This window comes from Urocitellus parryii, chromosome 11, assembly GCF_045843805.1.
Source record: "Urocitellus parryii isolate mUroPar1 chromosome 11, mUroPar1.hap1, whole genome shotgun sequence".
Taxonomy (NCBI): Eukaryota; Metazoa; Chordata; class Mammalia; order Rodentia; family Sciuridae; genus Urocitellus; species Urocitellus parryii.
Genome location: NC_135541.1, coordinates 108,662,760 through 108,683,658, shown reverse-complemented (window position 1 = coordinate 108,683,658; position 20,899 = coordinate 108,662,760). Strand labels below are relative to the sequence as shown.

At 45.3% G+C, this 20,899-nt stretch overlaps 1 pseudogene; it reads right to left on the bottom strand.

The window, feature by feature from the left end:
- Positions 1 to 9,720: 9,720 nt before the first annotated feature.
- On the bottom strand, positions 9,721 to 10,741 carry LOC113186644 (schlafen family member 5 pseudogene; annotated as a pseudogene).
- Positions 10,742 to 20,899: the final 10,158 nt, after the last annotated feature.

Here is a 20,899-nt window from a genome sequence, read left to right as displayed (position 1 = left end):
TAGAGGCAGAAAAGCACTTCATGCTAAGTGACATGCAGGGCATTAGAATAAAGAGCTACTTCCCTTTTCTGTTCCATAGCAGTTTCAAAAGTGCTAACCACTCTTTTGTAAGGCTGGTGGATATTTTAGGGATGCAGATTGGGCAGCATGAAGGGTTCATTCTGACAAATCCATACTAAATCGATATCACTTTGACATCTGTTTAAACCTGTTCACGTAACTTGGAGGGAATCTGGTGACGTAACAAAATGTAGAGAAAAGAAATGCTCCCGAGGGCTCAGGTTGGCCTCAGGAGGAGAGTGGAAAGGAGACGGGGAGCTAGTCCTGGGCAGGCATCGGCATCGACATTTTGAACTGCTACAGCCCATCAGTCCCCCTGACGATCTTCAGTCTTGGCCTTTGGACAGAGCCAGCCCCGCAGCATGGGCAGGTGGGCAGGTGGGCAGGGCACTGAGGCCAAGAGAATCTTCTAGAAGAAGAGGAACTTAGTCTCCATGGACAGGAGCAAGGCAGAGAAGAACCAGGACAGTTTCTTCTCCAAATGCAAATCCCAGCAGCCTCTTCCTCTCAGGCTTCTCAAACCGGATCTTCATTGGAATCCTCTCTTGGCTGAATCCATGGGATCCCACAGACTTCATCTGGGGCAGGCTGCAAGCTGGGCGGAGGCATAAATCTGAGCTCCAGGACACACATTGGTACTAATTCCTGGGAAGGGATGGCAGTGTCCCCTCTGTCACCCAAGGAAGGACTATGGTCCCCATGGGGCAACAAGGTCCAGACAGGAGTGGGGCCTCTGTACGCTCTTTACACAGTGACTTTGCTCAATTTATCTTAACCCTGAATTAAAGAATATATTTAACTCCTTAAAAAAGGGAAATGCTCTTCTAAGTCCCTGGAGAGGACCAGGGAGGCTGTGGTATTTGGTCCAGCGAGACTGTTGGCTTCATGGGACCTGAGCTACACAGAATCCTGCCCCGGGTTTCACTGGGGCCATAGGATGAAAGTGAAGGCGTCTAAGGCCAGAGGAAACCCTCACACATATTTCTAAGTAACAGAGTGTGTAAGTTGTTTTTCCAGAATCCACTTAAAGAAAATTTATAACCAGCTTTTCAAAAATGGACCTGTGCAGAAAAGCCAGCCCCAGCAGCCAGTGACCTTTTTGAGGTTTAAAGCGTAACCTCCCTGCCACCCCCAGAACTTGATAACTACCCGGAAAAGAAATATACAACCTGTGAAGGGCCAGGATGACCAGCTAGGCCTGTGCCCCAAACTCTAATATTTCCCCTTCTCGCCACCCAGCCAACAAACACCTTCTCCCTTTCTATAAATCCCACTAATCCCAGCTGATCCCAGAGGCAGATCTGAACTTACTGCTCTGACTTCTTGCTGGCTCACCGACCTCACAATCAGTCTCATTCTTTTTGCAAAAACCGATGCCATAGTATCGGCCTCTGTGTGCCTCTGTAGCAAGCCTTGGGGCTGGCATCATTAGGAACACCCTCCAGTGCCCCAGGGATGAGATGGCCTCTCTGCTCCCAAGATTCCAACAGGTGGTGTGTGGGGACAAAGGAGATTAAGTGCTCAGGAAACGGTCCCAGCTCCTTGTCCCTCCTCAAAGCCCTAGCTTCTGCCCATCCACCAGGGTCTGGTCAGGTTCTGAATTTGACAGACACTGGGAGACTAGGAGGAGGGGAAAATGCCTTCCATCAGTTCTGTAGCTTCCAGAGCTTTCCTCTCCAGCCCGGGAATCTGTATGTGCCATGGTAGCTTCCACTGACACTCTGGGCTGTGAAGGCCTGGGGAACACTGGGACAGAGAGGACTAGGATGCTCGGCAAGAGGGTGGGGGCTGATGTCCTACCTGCATGGGTCAGAATCAGTCAAAAGGAACCAGGATCCAGACCTATGCATTTTGAGGTGACGCCAAGGCAGGAGCTGATCAAAATTCTGCTTAGGGAAGTCCTGAGGCTAGGGGTTGTTCTGTCAGGACTTGTGTTCTGAGACCCCATGGGTTCCTTGTAGCTGTGGGCTCTTGGATTCCTGCAGGAGCACTAGACACTGTGATGTGTAGTCTCATTTTAGGAGCCAGAGAAGACAACTGAATTCAATTTCTGGGTGCATAGGTGCAGCCTAAATCCTTTCCCAGACCTAATAGTACTCTGAGTACATAGGACCGACTGTGGACACGGCTGCAAGGGTCTGCGTGAAGACACGGAATTGTCACTCCGAGTACAAGAAAGCTGTGCTCCAGATGATGGTGCATACATCCTGAGCTTGAAACTTTAGGCTGCCCTCTGTGACAGCTTTGGAACACACAGAAAGCACCATGACCACCCCACAGCCCTGTGTGCCCCAGCACATCTGAACTAGACCTCCTGCAGTTTGGTCCCCCCTTGGTTGACCCATGACTGTTTGAAAAGCAGTTCTTCTTTCTATGATAGGTGTGGGAAATTCTTTCAGGTAATGCAGCAGCTGCTGGGCTGCATACCCCACTGTGAGGAAAAAGGGTCTAGGACAGTTCCTCTCCCCTAAAAATGGTTGGATCCCAAATCTGCGGACTCAGAATCTGCATTGCAACAAGATCTCTCAGGGTGACTGATAGGCACTCTTGTGAAGGGCTGGCTAGGTGCAGCCTTTCCTGGATCCCTGCTGTTCACCTGGTGTACACCTGGGTGGGGGAAATATCAAATTTGACCAAGTCAAAATGGTGTCACTTGTGTCAACCCTAACAACAGAAACAAAAAGTAAATGCAGCTGGGAGATTTCGAAGGAAGCCTCCTTAGGCATGTTTGCCTGGTCGTAACCACCGCAGAAGACTCTGCCAGAACCTGAGGCCTGACGAGGTCACCACAACCTCATTTGAAAAGGACTTCTGCCAGGATGCCTGCTCAGCCACCATCTGTGCCACCTCAGACTGGAGCTGTCCTTGTCATTAATCATTTGTGATCAAAGATTATTATTTCAAAATGTTTGATATAATCCTCATTTTGTATTTAAAAACTTCACCTTCCCTCAACCTCTTTGAAGATGCCCATAGTTTGCCCTGGTACAAGTACTCCCACTGCTATACTTTGTTATTCCCAAATAAATATGATTTTTCTTTTTTCTTTTTGGTACCAGGCCATTGAACTCAGGGACACTTGACCACTGAGCCACATCCCCAACGTTATTTTGTATTTAGAGAGAGGGTTTCACTGAGTTACTTAGCAACTCGCTTTTGCTGAGGCTGACTTTGAACTCAGGATCCGCCTGCCTCAGCCTCCTGAGCTGCTGGGATTACAGGTATGCACCACCACACCCGGCCCCTACAACAAAATCGTTATTCTTTGAGAATCTTTCTGTCTCTGATTTCTATAAGATTGATACTGGTTTTGAATGATACTCTTCAATGTTCTCCATAAATTTAGGTGGTTGCTCCTTTCCCAGCAAGCACCTGAGGCCCAGACAGAAGGGCACCATCTAGGGACCCACCTGCAGGGGTCCTGCAGCCTCACCCTCAGGGGTTGGCTTGCAGGCACAGTTCCAAGGCCACAACTACTATGTGAAAATTCATTTTTTTTCTCTTTTACTTCTAGATCCTCAAGCTAGGCAGGGTGACCAGAGGAAGGTAAAGAGAAGTCCTCCCTCCAGGTCTCACACAGCAACAGGAACTGCATGTACACGGGAGAGGATTTCCCCTATTTTAGGGTCTTTCAGGTGGAGTCACTTTCTGTTGGGTACACCAATCAACTCGGATGGCAAAGAAAGCTGAGCACAAAGCTGGGACTAAAACAGAGCTCTACCGAGGGACTTGTTATCTATCTTGGTCACCCTAGGCAGCAGTCGGCTCTGGAACTTTCCATTAGTCCGTAGAAGCCAAGGCTATTGGCCAAGGCCTAATCGCTTGGACCAAAGCCATAATAAAAAGCCCATCCTACATAGGGTAGTAGACATTTTAAGGTAACGAGGATAAAAATGCCAGTGAACATGTGGAGGAAATTTAGAACCTGCCTCTCATTAGTCCCCCAGTCCAGCTAGAGGCCTCCTCACCAATACATGTCTGAATTGTTCCAGAGCAGTGCTATCCTCTGGGATCACTCAGGCGTTATGGATAGTGCGTCGTCCCAAAGAAAGTAACACATAGCAGCCCCATTTCAGCAATCTCAGTGAGTCTGGGTTCCTCCTTCTGAAGCAATGCTTCTCGAATTCTAATGTGTAATGCGCATATGAATCTTACTACCATTCTGATGCAGAACATCTGGTGGTGGAGTGCTTGCCTGGTGTGGGTGAGGCCCTGGGATTAATCCTCAGCACTGCATATAACTAACTAAATGAATCAACAGATAAATAAATCAAAGATCCGTCGATAACTGAAAACATTTAAAAAGGAGAAGAAGGTCTGGATTTTGCCTTGAGATGCTGCAATTGAACGTCTCTCCTAGTGATGCAGCTGCTGCTGGTCCACAGGCTGCATTTTGAGTAGTGAGGCTCTACCAAGTACCAAGGAATTTAGGGCTTTCAAATGTATTAACTACCCAGTCTGAGGTGAGACCAGGCCTCAATTAGCCAAACCTAGAAAGATGTTAACACTCCCAAGACAACTCACTGAATCCCAGCTGAGTGCCAGTGATTTTAGCCAGACCAAGCCTTGATTGAACCCTCCCCAATTTAAGGTCTTTGGTACACATTGCCATGCTTGTTCCCCAAAGCAACAAGGGGAATGTACAGACTAATGTACAGACTACCTCCTGGCAGGTGGCTTTTGCTTCTGCATCTGGGCTACTTGGAATCTAACTTTCCTATGTCTGCTGGGGATTGAACCTGGGACCCTGGGCATGCTATGCATGCACTCTACCACTGAGCTATACCCCCAGTCCCCAGGGTCTAACTCTGATTATGAGGCAAGGCTCTGAGTTCTGAGGAGGATCAACACCAGGCTATGAGACATCTGGCCTAAATGTAGAGTCACTCAGTCAATGGAAGGCCATTCCCCTTAGGCACAAGTGTGGCTTCCTATTTAAAGATGTTCAGGGAACCAAAGTTCTCAGTATCTGCCCAAATGTCCTTATTCCAGGCCTCAAGGTCGCACTGCTTCCACATCAGTGTCCTTCCCTTGGAGTTAGAGACCTGGTATTGTTGTGAGTTTAATTGACATTAAACTCAGCAGGATTTACATTCAGGTCCTTGGCTTGGTCCTCAGCCCTATCTGCCCTGCGACTAGAGGAGATGAGGGGTTCCTTCCAGATTGACACCAAGGCATTCTGGTTCCATGGAAGTTCTCAGCTGGATAGTTGCACCTTTGATCTCAATTTGGTTTTCACTGGATTTGTTTCTTAGAGCTCTCAGAAAAAGTCCAAGAATCTTTATAATTTATATTGTTGCCATAGAAACCAAACGTCACAGTCACTTGAACTCCAAGAAACTTGCCTGCCATCTGCAGTTCATTCTGATGGTGATTGGTGTGATCTGATGCCACCGCATACGTGTGCAAACTGCTAACAAATGATGTAAAAGGAATCTACCAAAGTCATACAGACCTCTTCTCGGAGGGAAGAGGAGAGAAATTGGATGTGAAAGAAGGAAGTGGGATTCCATTTAAGATGCAATGTTTTATGACTTTTATTTTTTTAAAACAAAAAGTTTGAAGCCAATATGAAAACAGCATTTATAAATTCTATATGGTAAAGATTTATTATGATACGATTGCATTTTCCATTTTTTTTTTCAAATTTTGACACACTTCATTCCCAACACAGAACTATATAACATTATGATATTGAAGGGTTTATCCAAGGATTCAGTTTGATCAAAAAATGAGAAAGGAATTCATAAAACCACTACAACAAGTAAAATACATATAGCAAAATCACTTCAAAATTACTACATGGTACAGAATCCAAAGTCACCAAAAGCAAAAGGTGTCTTTTTCTCCCTCTGGCACCCATTTGTACTTCCCCCAAACACTTCCTAGTCTTTTAGGTATACTTCCAAAGACACTTAATGCATTCACAAGTACAAACATATATCAATTCTATAAGCATAAGATGGATATTATTGGGCATGTTGCATGTTCACTATACAATATACCTTAAAGATGATCCCACATTCATACATATACAAATCCTCCTTTTATGGCTTCTTAGTATTGATTTGTCATAATCTATTAGGCACTCCAGGTAGATATTTACTATTTTGCTACTGTCTGTTTCTGGAAATCAAGTTAAATTCCATACTCCTCTACAGAAGTCATTTTACCCATACTTGAGTATCTATACAGAATAAATTCCCCAAAGAGAAATTGTTAGGTAAAGGGATATATACATTTAAATTTCTGACAACCACTGCCAGATTGTTCTCTACAGACGTGGTATTAATTTCTAAAAAAAAAAAAAAAAAAAAAAGAAGAAGAAGATGCTTTTCTTCCTGTCAAGTAGTATGCTATCACAATTATTTTGTCAATTGGTATTTCTGCCATCATGAATGATTGTCTCCATATGTTTAGAAACTATTCTAAATTCCTTTTCCACATGTCATTTTCTTTGCCCATTTTCTTTTCAGGATCTTAGAATTTTCCTCTTCCATTTATAGGAACATTTTTTGTTTCTGTGTGGTACTGGGTAATGGGACCCAGAGGCACTCTACCCCTGGGCTAGATTCCCCAGCCCTTTTAATTTTTTTTCTTTCTTTTTTTTTTTTTTTTTTGAGAGAGAGAGAGAGAGATTTTTTTAATATTTATTTTTTTTTTAGTTTTCGGTGGACACGACATCTTTGTATGTGGTGCTGAGGATTGAACCCAGGCCACACATATGCCAGGAGAGTACACTACCGCTTGAGCCACATCCCCAGCCCTTTTAATTTTGAGACATAGTCTCACTGATTTTTCCAAGCTGCCCTTGAACCTGGGATCCTCCTGCCCCAGCTTTCTGAGTCACAGGGACTGCAGGCATGTACCACTGCCCCCAGCTTAGGAAGTTGAAAATCAACAAGGAATTAACTATTTGTGACACTTGCTGCTGATATTTTCCCAGTGCATTGCTTCTTGCACTTTCTAATGGTATTTTTTTTCCTACAAAGATAATTCTACTTGAAATAGTTATTATTTCCTATTCTAGTTACTGGTGGGAGCCACAGACTTCTCCTATACTGAAATTCTAGAGCAAGAGGTTAGTAATCAATTCCAACTTAGCTGTAATTCATTTCATAATCACCTAAGTCCATGTTTTCCTGTGAATGTGTCTGAAAAAATATATTTTGGGGGGTACCAGGGATGGAACTCATGAGCACTTGACCACTGAGATGCATCTCCAGCACTATTTTGTATTTTATTTAGAGACAGGGTCTCATTGAGTTGCTTTGTGCCTCAATTTGGCTGAGGCTGACTAGAAACTAGAGAAATTGTTGAAGGGTAGAGTTTTGGAAATAACTGACTACACCAAGCAATGTTCAACCCATTTTTCAAAAAGATTAGACCAACTTAAACTTCTGGCAGTGATGAACAAGATTCTGTTTACTTACAAAAATCTTCAAAACATGATTTTTTTCTATTAATGATGTTAAATGCATTTTATTCTTCATTAATGGATTGAGCATCCTTATAAGTTTATTGTACATATGTGTCTCCTTTTCTGAGAAATGAATCTTTATATTTCTCATTTTTCTATTGGGTTGCTTTTACCTTTGAAATTTTGCATAAGTTCTCTATTTATTTCTGAAACTAATCCTTCATCAGTTTATGGGTTGAAAATACCTTCCTTAAGTTTTTAGTAATAGCTTTTCACAATCTCTAAGGTATCTTTTGAGGAACAGATGTTCTTAATTTCATATAGTGAAATGTATCAAGCTTTTTGTTTAATATTTTGGGATCTGGTTTAGGAAATCCTTTCCTACCCCAATGATAAAATTATTCACAAACAGTTTCTACTGAAAGTTTTAAAGGTTAGTTTGTAATATTGGAGTCCTTAAACTTCCTGAGATTGACTTTGTATGTTAGTGTAATATAACATTGGAGTAAAAAACATTTTTCTTTATTTTTTTCTTTTTTCGGGGTGGGGGGAAGGCCGGGGTGTAACAAGGATTGAACTCAGGGACATGTGACCACTGAGCCACATCCCCAGCCCTATTTTGTATTTTATTTAGAGACAGGGTCTCTCTGAGTTGCTTAGCACCTCACTTATTGCTGAGGCTGGCTTTGGACTCACGATCCTCCTGCCTCAGCCTCCCGTGCTGCTGGGATTACGGGTGTGCACCACCACAACTGACAAATAATTTTTCTCTATATGAAGAAACAATCAACATGTTCCAAAGAAACCAGCGATGACAAATTACCTGGAAAGTAACGTTTCTGCAGTACTTTCAGCCTTTCCATGGGGCTGGGGGGCATGGAGGGTGACAAACTCAGCTCAAGGAACATCTCAGAAAGTCTGCGACGAACTTAGGAAAAAGAAAAAAAAAAAAACATGTGTTTGAAATGCAAAAGGCAGAATTCAACATATAGCCGAGCTGTGACATAACCCAAAGCTATATGACCCACACATATTTGTGACTACATCTCAGGTCAGCCCAGAAAAGCCTTCTGAAATGTTGTGGGGAAAATATAGTATGAGGCAATAGTTAGCACGTTTTAATTGTGTTATGTTCAAAGTGTTTGTATGTTGTTAGAATGCTATTTTAAAGACATATGATCAGAAGATATGAAGGTCAATGGATACAGACTTTTGAGGAGATCCTGAAAAATTTAGCTTTTCTGGATTTTCGAAGAAGTTGCTACTGATTTTCTTTTGTCTAATTTCATCTCAGCTTTTCTTTCCCAAGGGAGATGCATAGCCACAGCCCTACTCTTTTTAAAAAAAAAAAAATATTTATTTTTTAGGTGTAGATGGACACAACACAAAGCTTTGTTTTTATGTGGTGCTGAGGATCGAACCCAGGTCCCCTGCGTGCTAGGCGAGTGCTCTGCCGCTGAGCCACAGTCCCAGCCCCACAGCCCTACTCTTAAGCTCAGCAGTTATGGTTAGTAGCACATGTTAATGCACAAAAGGAAGGAATGAGGATGGCAAGGGGAAGCCCTGGTGGGCTCAGGTTTTGGTTCAGAAATAGGAGGGGAATATACTGTGTAGTTAAAAAAAAAAACTAGAAGAAAAGAGTTTGAAAGTTTTTAATTACCAAGTAATGATACCTGCTTGAGGACGTTTATGTGCTTACCCTGATTGGAACATTACACATGTACACATGTATGTAATCATCACCTGGTGCCCCATAAGCTTATGTAAACATTTATCTATGAATAAAAAATAAAATAAAACGTAATTCCAAAGTAAGGTTACTAGAAAGGGAGGATATTTAATCCAGAGACCCAAACAAGAATAAGAAGTCAGAGGAAAGTGGAAGAACTTTCAAAAGGGAACATCTCTGAAAAAAGGAATGTCCTGAATAACTAAATGCAAGAAAGGAAAGGAATAGACTTTAAGAAGAACGTAAGAAAGGCTGTGAAAATGGAAATAACTAATTCGAATCAACCCCTTAACCAACCACTAATGGGGCTCTGACCCTGGGGCATCTGTCAAATGCAGAATGTTCAAGATGGACAGAGGGAGGAAAGGAAAATGACCTACCAACTGCATCCATAGGAATTACTATCAGGCAGCTGCCATTCAGGGGAAAAAAATCTCTGTTTCCCCAGATTTCAAGGAACACCACATTGCCCTTTCCTCTCTGCCCTCCTCCCCTGAAGCAAACATGAGGATCATTTGCAGACTTGCTCCTGACCTGGCTTGGCTTGCATCATCCAATCTACCCATTGCTTTGTGGTCAGCAGCTCCACTTTGTTGGCTTTCAGTTGCCAGGAACTGGGCACTTTGGCAAACACCACACAGCAGAATCGCTCCACCTTCACCGCACAGACATAACCACGAAGGACCCCCTTATCATGAACTTCAAGGAATCTGATGGAACATGGAGTTGTATGCCTCTGTGTTCAGAAATGACGGACAGGTAACTTCCTAATGCCGCGTTCAACAGAACTCTTGAACTTGGAAAGATTTATTTTCTCCTTTTCACATCCAATGACTCGATGGGTCTCATCATGTACACCCAGAAATACCTAGCCTCCTTCAGCGTTGGCCAATGCAGAGACACAGTTGGCGAGCCTCTCTTTAACACACTGTGACAGAGCTGCTGGGAACATTTGAAATTCAACGTGCATGGACTCCGTCAAGTTGAGTTTCTCCAGGTACTGCAGCTGCACTCTATCAAATAAAGCAGCAGCCGAGTCCTCTGTGTCGTCTTCACGGTGTGCACCAGCCTGAGCTTCCTGTGGACTCAGCAAACTGGAATCAGTTTTCTCTTTCAGGAATACCAGTGCTTTATGAGAATCCATGACATTGTTAGATGATCTCTATCTGCGGTACAAATTAGTGCACCAGGTGGCAAGTGGCACACCTGAGACTTCTGTGTCCCATGACTTCACAAATATTAAAGAAGAGCTTTCCCTGTTGCATCTCATCTAAATAGCCTTCAAAAACGGGAGGTCGATCCCACCCCACTTCATGAATCTCACGATTGTAGTCTTCATCCTTAATCTTGGCCTCGATCACTCCCCCTCCAGAGTTCAGCAGAGCACATACTGCTTGCAAGATGTTTTCATTCTGTTTCTCCGGCGGTAGAGGAGGGTTCGTATCCGTTCTTTGCTGAGTCCCTAGGATGACTTCTCCTGCCTCTATAACAAACTCAGCAAAGTTCGTTTCCAAATCAATCTTGAGACTCATCTTCTCAGCCCTTGAATGACAACCCTGAAAGGTTCTTCTAAAAGAAAGAACAAACGGATCAGGGCAAAGAAAGAAAAAGCAGGAAAATCAGGGGGGTAAGTCTACCCTTCTGCAGTTGGTCACTTCACTGATTTTCATTTAGCTTGAGGCCAAATTCACCTATAAATGGAGCGGGCAGGACAGATGGAGGAGCCGAGTCTGCTGGATGCCATGGCCAGCACAGGAACGCTGTGATCTGAGCAATGAGTTTTGCCAACTTCTCTCTGAGTGGCAAGGGCTCTCAGGTCACCTGTGAAAAATAGAAAGGTTTACAACAATGCTCGTGGCCTGGAGCTGGAGTGCAACTAGGAAGCTCTCCTGGTCAGAAGGATCTCTGGGGCGAGAGCCTACAGAGTGGGAGAAAATCTTGGCCAGTAACTCCTCCCACAGGGGATTAATCTCCAGAATAAGTAAAGAAACCAGAAAACTTAACAACCCAATCAATACCTATGTACTAAACAAACTTCTCAAAAGAAGAAATACAAATGCCCAACAAATATATGAAAAAGTGTTTAACATCTCTAGCATTCAAGGAAATGCAGATCAAAACTACACGAAGATATCACCTCTGGCAATTACTAGTCTGAATGGCAATTATCAAAATACCAACAATAATAAACACTGGCAAAAATGTACAAGGGTATACTTGTACATTGTTAGTGGGACTGCAAACTAGTACAACCACTCTGGAAAGAAGTATGGAGATTTCTCAAAAAACTAGAAGTTTGGGCTGGAGTTGTAGCTCAGTGGTAGAGAGCTTGCTTAGCAAGTTTGATGCACTGGGTTTGATTGTCAGCACTACATATAAATAAATAAAATAAAGGTCCATTGACAACTAGAAAAATATAACATAAAAATAAAATTAAAAAAAAATATAAACCTAGTTATGGAACCACCATATGATCCAGCCACCCCACTCCTTGGTATTTTTCCAAAACTAAAATCAGCATACTCTTGCAATACAGCCACCTCAATGTTTACAGCCACACCATTCAAGATAGCTAAACTATGGAATCGACTCAGATGCACATCAGTAAATGAATGGATTCAGAGACTGTGGTTGATAGACACAGTGGAGTTCTAAGCCATGAAGTTACCAGGCACTTTCTGGTAAGTGAATGGAAATGGACAACATCAGGCTAAGCAAAATAAACTAGACCCAGAAAGTCAAAGATCAAATGTTTTCTCCCCTAGGTGGAAGCTAGAATAAAATAAAGGAAAGAAGGAGGGAAGGATAGGATAACCTAAAGACACATGGTTGAGGAGAAGAAGAAATCAAGAGGCAGAGTGGAGGGACAGAAAAAGGGGAGGAAATGCAGAACGAATACTTAAAAAGTCATCTTATGTGCATATATGAATATACCACAGGAAGCTTCACCTTTATGTCTAAGTAAAAAGGACCGATTAAAAATGAATCAGCATTGAGCTGGGGTTGTGGCTCAGCGGTAGAGCGCTCGCCTAGCGTGTGTGAGGCCCTGGGTTCGATCCTCAGCACCACATAAAAATAAATAAAGATATTGTGTCCAACACAACTAAAAAATAAATATTTTTAAAAAATAAATAAAGGCATTGTGTTGTGTCCATCTACACCTAAAAAATAGGTAAATAAATATTTTTTTAAAAATGAATAAATAGGACTCAGGATGTGGCTCAAGTGGTAGTGTGCTTGCATACTATAGGGATACTGCCACATCGATGTTCATAGCAGCACAATTCACAATAGCTAGACTGTGGAACCAACCCAGATGGCCTTCAATAGATGAATGGATAAAAAAAAAATGTGGCATTTATACACCATGGAGTATTACACAGCACTAAAAAAAAAAAGATAAAATCGTGGAATTTGCAGGGAAATGGATGGCACTAGAGCAGATTATGCTAAGTGAAGCTAGCCAATCCCTAAAAAACAAATGCCAAATGTCTTCTTTGATATAATGAGAGCAACTAAGAATAGAGCAGGGAGGAAGAGCAGGAGAAAAAGATTAACATTAAACAGAGACATGAGGTGGGAGGGAAAGGGAGACAAAAGGGAAATTGCATGGAAATGGAGGGAGACCCTCATTGTTATACAAAATTACATATAAGAGGTTGTGAGGGGAATGGGAAAATAAACAAGGGAGAGAAATGAATTACAGTAGATGGGGTAGAGAGAGAAGATGGGAGGGGAGGGGAGGGGGGATAGTGGAGGATAGGAAAGGTAGCAGAATACAACAGTTACTAATATGGCATTATGTAAAAATGTGGATGTGTAACCGATGTGATTCTGCAATCTGTATTTGGGGTAAAAATGGGAGTTCATAACCCACTTGAATCTAATGTATGAAATATGAGATGTCAAGAGCTTTGTAATGTTTTGAACAACCAATAAAAAAAAAGATAGGGCAAAAAAAAAAGAAGTCAGGTGACTCCTTGATTCATTCCTGACTGAGACATAAAATAATGCACTCGCCCACTCCCAGGGGCCAGTGGGCACGTGAAGAACTGAAGCCCAGGGAAGCACACTCATGCCAGAGCCTTGAATGGCCACGGCAGGCAGCTGAGAGACTCCCTGCACAGGGCATGGTGATGTGGTTCCTTCTGTCCAGCACGCAGGGCAAGAGGCCCCTTGCACTAGGTCCCAAGAACATGAGGATGTATCATGTATGACTCCAAAAAATACGGGGGCTCCCAGGAGCGACCCCTAAGCCTGAGCTCTCCCATCCGCCCCGATATGCAGCTATGGGGTTGGGTTCAGCAGACCCAGGTTCCAATGTCAGTTCTTCCACTGAAGAGCTGAAGCCAATCCCTGGCCACTGAGTAGCAGCATCTCTGCTCCACGTGGTTTCAGTGTCACGTGGGAACAGTTGTGTAAAGGCATGGAGGTGGGGGGATCACACTGGGGTGCTCAATAGCTACTTGATGAATTTGGAATTAGTTAAACTCCAGTCTGGTTGCTCCCCTGCCCATTGAGAGCACAGGGGACGTTTATAGGAATGTCACCAGGTACCATGCAAGTTCTCTTCATCTACACTCGTACCCACTGGGAGATGTGTCCCATCCTCCTGATGTTCCAAATGGGCACCTGGCACTTAGGGATGGTGGGCTATCTACCAGGCTCTCACGTGCAAGAAAATCTCAAGGTCAGAAATACATACAGTTAAGTCTCCAAGACAAGTTTACATTATTCAATTATTTTGTCATCTCCTGAAGGACTCCTGGTCGCTGTCCTTCTTCTAAACGCACTCTGCCTTGCTCCCAGGTCTATGGTGGAGAAGCATGAAGATACGAGAGACCACAGAGAGGGTCGGAACCAGTCCCCCTCTACAGGTGGGGACACTGAGGGCCGGGACATCCACTGCTCAAAGGCACCGTGGCTCGTGGGGGCCAGCCCCATGCTCTCTCCTTGGGAGGCTTAGTCCTCCTCCTGCTCAGCTTCCCCCTTTATCAGATCAGGTGTCAGAGGCACGTCATGGTCAGCACCACTGCATGTTCCTTTGAGCCATGCGGCTGGTCCACTGTACCCACTTTCTTTTTCCACATCTAAGACATCAGATTGCCAAGAAATTAATATTTCCATAGAAAGTAGAAATAAATCTTTTTTCTAAAGGGAGTGGGGAGGCAAAGCTCAAGGACTTGAGAATGAAAACAGTAGTACATTGCTTTTGTGCTGTGTTGTGAGCTAGGTCCTTTCCCACCCAGGCCCAGTGCCTTCCCCTCTCCCTGAGTCAGCTGTCTGGCTGGGGGGTTCGGCTTTCCATGCCTCCTGCTGCCCCAACTAGTCATCCTCTGGCAGGTCCTGGGCCCTGCTCCCTGGGCCAGAAACCTTCTACTGTTCATTCCACCTCCCGCTCATTCTTTATTCTCCTGGTATCATTTCTCACCTCCCATCCAAGGTTCTAGAGTGTTCGGTTCTATTTAGAGATTGTGCTACATTGTGGAGCAAGGAACTTTCCAGAGCCTGAGACAGCAGGGTTTCAAAGCCAATCCTTCCACTGACCAAGGACGAGTTGTGTGACTCTGAGCAACTTGGTCTCTGGACCTGTGAGATGGGGAAGTAACACCCCTTTGAGAAGCCTCAAATAGTGTCTTTCAAGGGTTTTCACGGCAGTTGGTTGCTTTTCTTCTAGCAGGAGATTATCCCAGATCTCATACTCCTGCTAAGCCCGGCCACACAGCTTACCCGCTCCTTGACTCCCAGGATGTCACTTGGATGGCTTCTCTTCAAGGCTATCTTTCTGTGATCCGTTTTGGTCTGCGCAGCACCACACTGTCCCTACATGTGGCAGACTGACACTGTATAGCCCAGGTATCCTGTACCACCTCTGTCTGGAGGCAGACCGGGCATGCCTCCAAGGTCATGATAAACTTCAGGGTACAATCATTCAGTGCTATATATTCACGACAAAGAAGCCAGGCCCCAGAAGGGAGGACAATTGATAGGGAGGAAGAAAAATGTGCCTCTTAGGATACATGGGACGTGGGTCCAACTTTCTGCTTAGTCACTAACCAGCTCGTGTCCCTGGGCAAGACCTGTAGGTTGTCTCTATTCAATTGTAGGAAGTACAAATGCCTCAGCTTAGAGTGGGGAAACATCCAGGAAACCCACCTGAAGCTGGAAATCTCCCAAGTCGATAGAGCATGGAATCCGTCTGACCTCCCGAACCCCCTAGCTCAGCAGCACCACACACTGTAGAGAGCCAGTTAATCCCCCCAAGATCACATGGTGGACTGGGGGCCATGGCTCACTGATGGCACCCAGCATCATGAAAGAGGCTAGCACCGTATATCCCCAGCCCAGGAAAAGACCCAATGCAAAACACACTCTCCCCTGAATGATTACTTTTGCACCCTTGTAAAATTGAGAAATCACGAGCTAAATCATTGTCCATGGAGGACCGTCTTCTGTAGAAACTCCTCTGGTCTTTGCCCGACTTCCACAAATCTGAATGAAGCATCGGGGCTCTAGAGATACAAAAGGGAGTAGAAACAGGCACAGTCCCTCCTTGGTGGCACTCTGGGACTCATGGGGGCAGAGGTGTGTTCTTCAGATAAGCAAACGTAGGGGTTCAGGTTCAGCCCTGCAGAGGGCGCTAGAGTGGGGATCTGAGCGAGGCGGAGAGGGCAGGGTGCATTTCTCTGAAGCTGTGACTGAATAGAGCTCTGAAGGCCAAAGGAGCCGTCCGTCCCTGGCCAATAGAACACGGAATTCCAGGCTGAGGACAGGGTTGGTGCAAAGCCTCAGTAGGTGGGGACAAGGGTGTCAGGGGGACTGGAAGAAGGCAGGTGCAACTCTGGTGGAGGGTGGGAACTCTGGCTGGGAGATGGGGTGAGAGAAAGACTGGAAGGGCCGGGAGACACAGGGCCTGGTGGGCCTTTTAGGCCTTGTTAAGGATCAGTGGTCTCCCAAGAGCAATGGGAAGACCTCAAAAAAGAGGAGAGGGATACTCACTAATTGTTGGGAGAATGAATGAATCCATGAACCCCCTACCTCCCCATCACTTATCAGATGAAGTTGCTCATCATTTAGCAGCTGTTTGAACACACAGGACGCAGCAGGGGACATTTTGATAGACCAAGAGGTTGGGGAGAAGCCAGATGGTGAGGTACCGTCTTAAAGTTCAAGTCTAGACATTGTCACAGGAGTGTCCTGGGCCCTCTGGGTGACCTCAGAGCACTGGACACCTGGCATCAGAGGGAGGCTCATGGCAAATATCCTAAGGAAGAAAGGGGAATGGTTTGGTGTCTTTACCACCAAACACTTGGTCTCCTGCATGACTGAGATTATGGATTCATTATGGGTAGAAAATAGAAAACCTAGGGATCCCCTGAGGGCTTTACTGAGCTGGTCAAATTCTCTAAACCAGCGAGAAGAGCCCATTTTCTGACAAATTAAAATGCATGTGTCCATCACTGAAATTCAATTCACCCCTTGTCTGTCAACCTAACCTGACTTTCTGCCACCTTAGGGATTAAATCCAGGTCTGTCTGGCCACAGCAGTGAAGAGCATGGAGCAGTTCTTGCTGCCGTATCATGGACAAGTTGTGTAAAACATCTGACGGTGGTTTTCTGCTTCTGTAAAATGCTAATGATACCCATCTCACTGGATTAAATGAGAAAATGTACCTACTGGGTTTAGCATAGTATCTGCTACCTGTGGCACCTGCGATTATATTGACAATTGTTCTCTATATGAGAGATAAGTACAAAGCTTCTCTAAGAACCAGGAAGGTAATAGAATCAAATATCAGGGCAGTAAGAGGCCATAGAGATGGATGGGGACTGTGGCAAATGGGAGAATCTTTATCTCTCCAAAGAGGGCAGCCAGCTTCAGTCATTGGCTGCTGATAACTCAGCCCAGGAACTCATAACGAGTGTTGTCTGATTTTTTTTCCAGACTTGCTAAAAATCCTAATGTATAATATTGGTAGCTAATACAAATTTTAAAATCCAAGCAAGTGGAGTTGAGGGCAGTTAAAACAAAGCTTCACAAAGGCCAAGGTGTTCTGGAAGGTTAAATCTGTTGGCAGTCAGGACTCTAAAAGCAAAGCCCAGGGAAGGTCATGAAGTCAGGTCCAAAGGAAGTTCTCAAATGGGTCCTGTGACATGGCAGCACTGTTAGAACATACATGCACCAAACCCGCCCAGGGAGGGCTTTGAAGACGACCACAGCCCTTTATGTGGCAGTTACTCAAAAGCACCCGCAGCCTTGCACAACCAGGCTCAGGAAGTGGCTGCCCCGGGAGTCAGAAGCTGTTCTCTGGAGCTGCTCTTAGGGACGGCAATACCACTGATGTCCACTGGGGGACTCTCGCACACAGATGATGGCCCAGCAGTTCCTCACTCTAGAGGAAACTGTGGCCCTGGGATTGGCTGGAGCAAGGCTTTTAGAGGACAGCTCTCCTGCCCACCAGCCAGCCTTCTTGCCTGTGCACGGAAAGCGCTTGGTGACCTTCTTTGCCCACTAAAGAGTCCATGAAAACTTTTTTACAATTTTTTTTTGGCCAAGACTGGGGATTGAACCCATGGCCCCAATTCATGCTAGGCAAGCCCTCTACCACTGATCTACACTCCCAGACCTAAGTCATTTATTTGTAGTACTTGTTGTTGAACCCAGGGTGGTCTAAAACTGAGCCACATCCCCAGTCCTTCCTTCCTTCCTTCCTTCCTTCCTTCCTTCCTTCCTTCCTTCCTTCCTTCCTCCCTCCATCCATTTCTTTCTTTCTTTCTTTCTTTCTTTCTTTCTTTCTTTCTTTCTTTCTTTCTTTCTTTCTTTCTCTTTCTTTCTTTCTTTCTTTCTTTCTTTCTTTCTTTCTTTCTTTCTTTCTTTCTTTCTTTCTTTCTTTCCTTCTTTCGAGGGGTCTTGCTAAGTTGCTGAGACTGGCCTTGAACTTGTGATCCTCCTGTCTCAGCCTCCCAAGTCACTGGGATGACACCACCACAATCTCCATGAGAATCTACAAGTCTCTATACAATGTCAGTCGAGTTGCTTTTCATACCCGCTGTCTCTCTCAGACCCTGGCTCCAAGAAACCTGCTGCTGCTTTGCTACGGGGGCCAAGTAAGAAACATATTTCAGGTCTCACACATTTCCCTCCTTCAGGAGCAGCTTCATCTGGTAAACACTCCTAGTTTGGAGATCAGAGATCCGGGTTTGGGTTCCGCACCTGCCATTTATTATCCCTCTGATCTCGGGCAAGCCTTCACCTTTCCAGACTCACTTTCCTCATCTGAAAAACGGGGCTAATACTAATCTCAAAAATGCTTTCCAGTATGAAATGGAAATGAAGACACCTGGAACACTTGAAAAACTGGGATACTCGTGAGTGATTTGCAGATGTTTCCTATGAAGGTCAGAGAGTGAATATTTTTTTACTTTGTGGTCCTTACAGTGTCTGTCTCATCTCCTCGTCTCTGACAAGCCATGAACAGAGTAGTGTGGCGGAGTATCAATAAGCCTCTATTTTATGGAAACAGGCAGTGGGCTGGATTTGGCCTATGGAGGTACTTAGCCAACCCTTGCCTCCTGCTTTGGTAAGGCCCATGAGTTAACAATGGTTGTTACACTTCTCAAGGATTATAAGTAAAAAAAGAAGAACAGGTGACAAAGACCAGATGGCATGTGGCTCACAAGCCTGACATATTTATTATTTGGCTCTTTACAGAAGTTGGCTTAACTCGTTTTAGTGCATCTTGGGAAAAATCTTAGCTCAGGAAACAGGCGACTCTGTCCCCGTGTTGTGGGAGCTGACTGGTGGGTCACAGTAACATGGGTGGCAGTCAGAGAGCCCCAGGACCCAGTCAGATCCAGGGTCTTGGGCTCCTGGTGACTCTCTGGCAGAGCTCTGAGGTTGGAGAAGGGAGGGGGATGGGACCCCTCATTCTTTTCTCACTTGCCTCTTTCAAATGTGTCTTAGGAGAGCAGCAGACCAGCATCTCTCAGAAAACGAGCGAGTCGTCAAGTGAAAGGGGCTTTCGTTTCTGAGTTTGTGTCAGTATGTGAAACTGTGCTTCTTCCTGCACTACTGGGTTCTCTCTGAACCTCAGGCCTGAGACGTGGAGAGCCTGGCACCCCCGAGGCGAGGTAAGGGGGCTCCTGTCAGGCCAGAGACCTGCTCCCAGAGCTAAGGCGGGTCTTTGTTCTGGATTTGTTCATATACTCAGAAGAGGCAGCAGGTACCAGGATCCAGAGTAACAGTTCCCAAAGAAAAGGAAGAGAAACCCGAGAGGAGAGGGTTGTGGGAGTTAGATAATGGTCCATAGCAGAGGTGCTCCAAGGGCGGGTGCCTGGGGCCCGTGTCCTTGGGAGCGTTTGTGTCCCAGCTGCGTGCATCGGGCTGGGGGGAGGTGGCGAATGTTGGTAGAAGGGGGTTTTGATCTTCCTGCTTTCACTCTTTCTCTCTACTTCCCCAACTCTCTTCCCCCTGACCCCAAGACAAGATCCATCTGCTAAATAGGGTGCTTAGCTCTGCTGGGTTCCCCTGGTGCCCATCAGACCCCAGAGGGCCCTGGCAGGGCCTTCCTTCATCTTCTTAAGTGTCTAGAGGATCGATTCCCAAAGAACAGACCTGGAGAAAAGACCGTCATTTACTGCTTCTTTTGACTCTAGAAACAATACGTATTTACTATTTAATGACAGAAATGTATCAAGAAGCAGACATGTACAGAATAACTTTAGACTCAAAACTAATCTGATGAATTGGGATCCTGTGACACCTACTACGTGCCAGACACTGTCCTCAGGGCTGGGGATACAGCACTGAACCAAGTCTTTGCCTTAGTGGAGTTGATACTCTCATAGGGGAGACGGTCACTGAAGCAGAGTAAGGGCCCCGCGGCTGATGGGACAGGGCACCATTTTTGATAGGGTGGTCAGAACAACAGGCAGCAAAACGTGCAGGTATCTGAGGACCCCGTGTCAGACAGCGGGTACCTGGGTGTTAGGGAAGAACTTGCTTGGTGTGGACAGGCATCTGGAAGAATCAGCATGGCAGAAGCCTGGTAAGGACCTTGGATTGTCAATTTGAATGAAAGGGAAATCCAAATGCAGGGCACTGAACACAAGACTGACATGTCTGGCCTTATGTCCCAAAGTAATCTTTCTCAACATGTGGCCAGCCCTGGGTGGGGATCCTTATAATGAGTGGGATCACATGTCTGCCCCAAGAAACTTGCTGGCCGGGATGGGAACTAGGCAGTCACATGAATGGCCAAGGTCCAAAGTCTGAGGGGACCCTGGCCATTCCCTGCCTAGCCTTTCTTCCCTGGGCCTCTGGAGCCTGCAGTTTCCAAACCAGGCTGGTCCTGATTTCTGAGGCACTTAGACTGTGCAGACCCCCAGGACACTCCTTCTGAAGTTCTCCCTCAGCTGACCCAGGGCAGGGTCTGGGAATCTCTGTGTTACAAAACCCCCAGGGAGGAATTGATGAGGTTTTTGGATGTGGGAACTATGGGAATCCCTCGTCTTCCCCCCAGGATCCTCAGCCACCGGAAGGAAGTCCAACAGCATGGCTCCCTATATCTGGGCTAACTCCTGTTATCTCAGAAAAATCTCTCCTGGGCAGAGCTACTGAGCTATGAAACCATTCAGTGTTCTGCACTATTTCAAGAACACAACCAGCGCTGACCAAAATACTCTGGAAG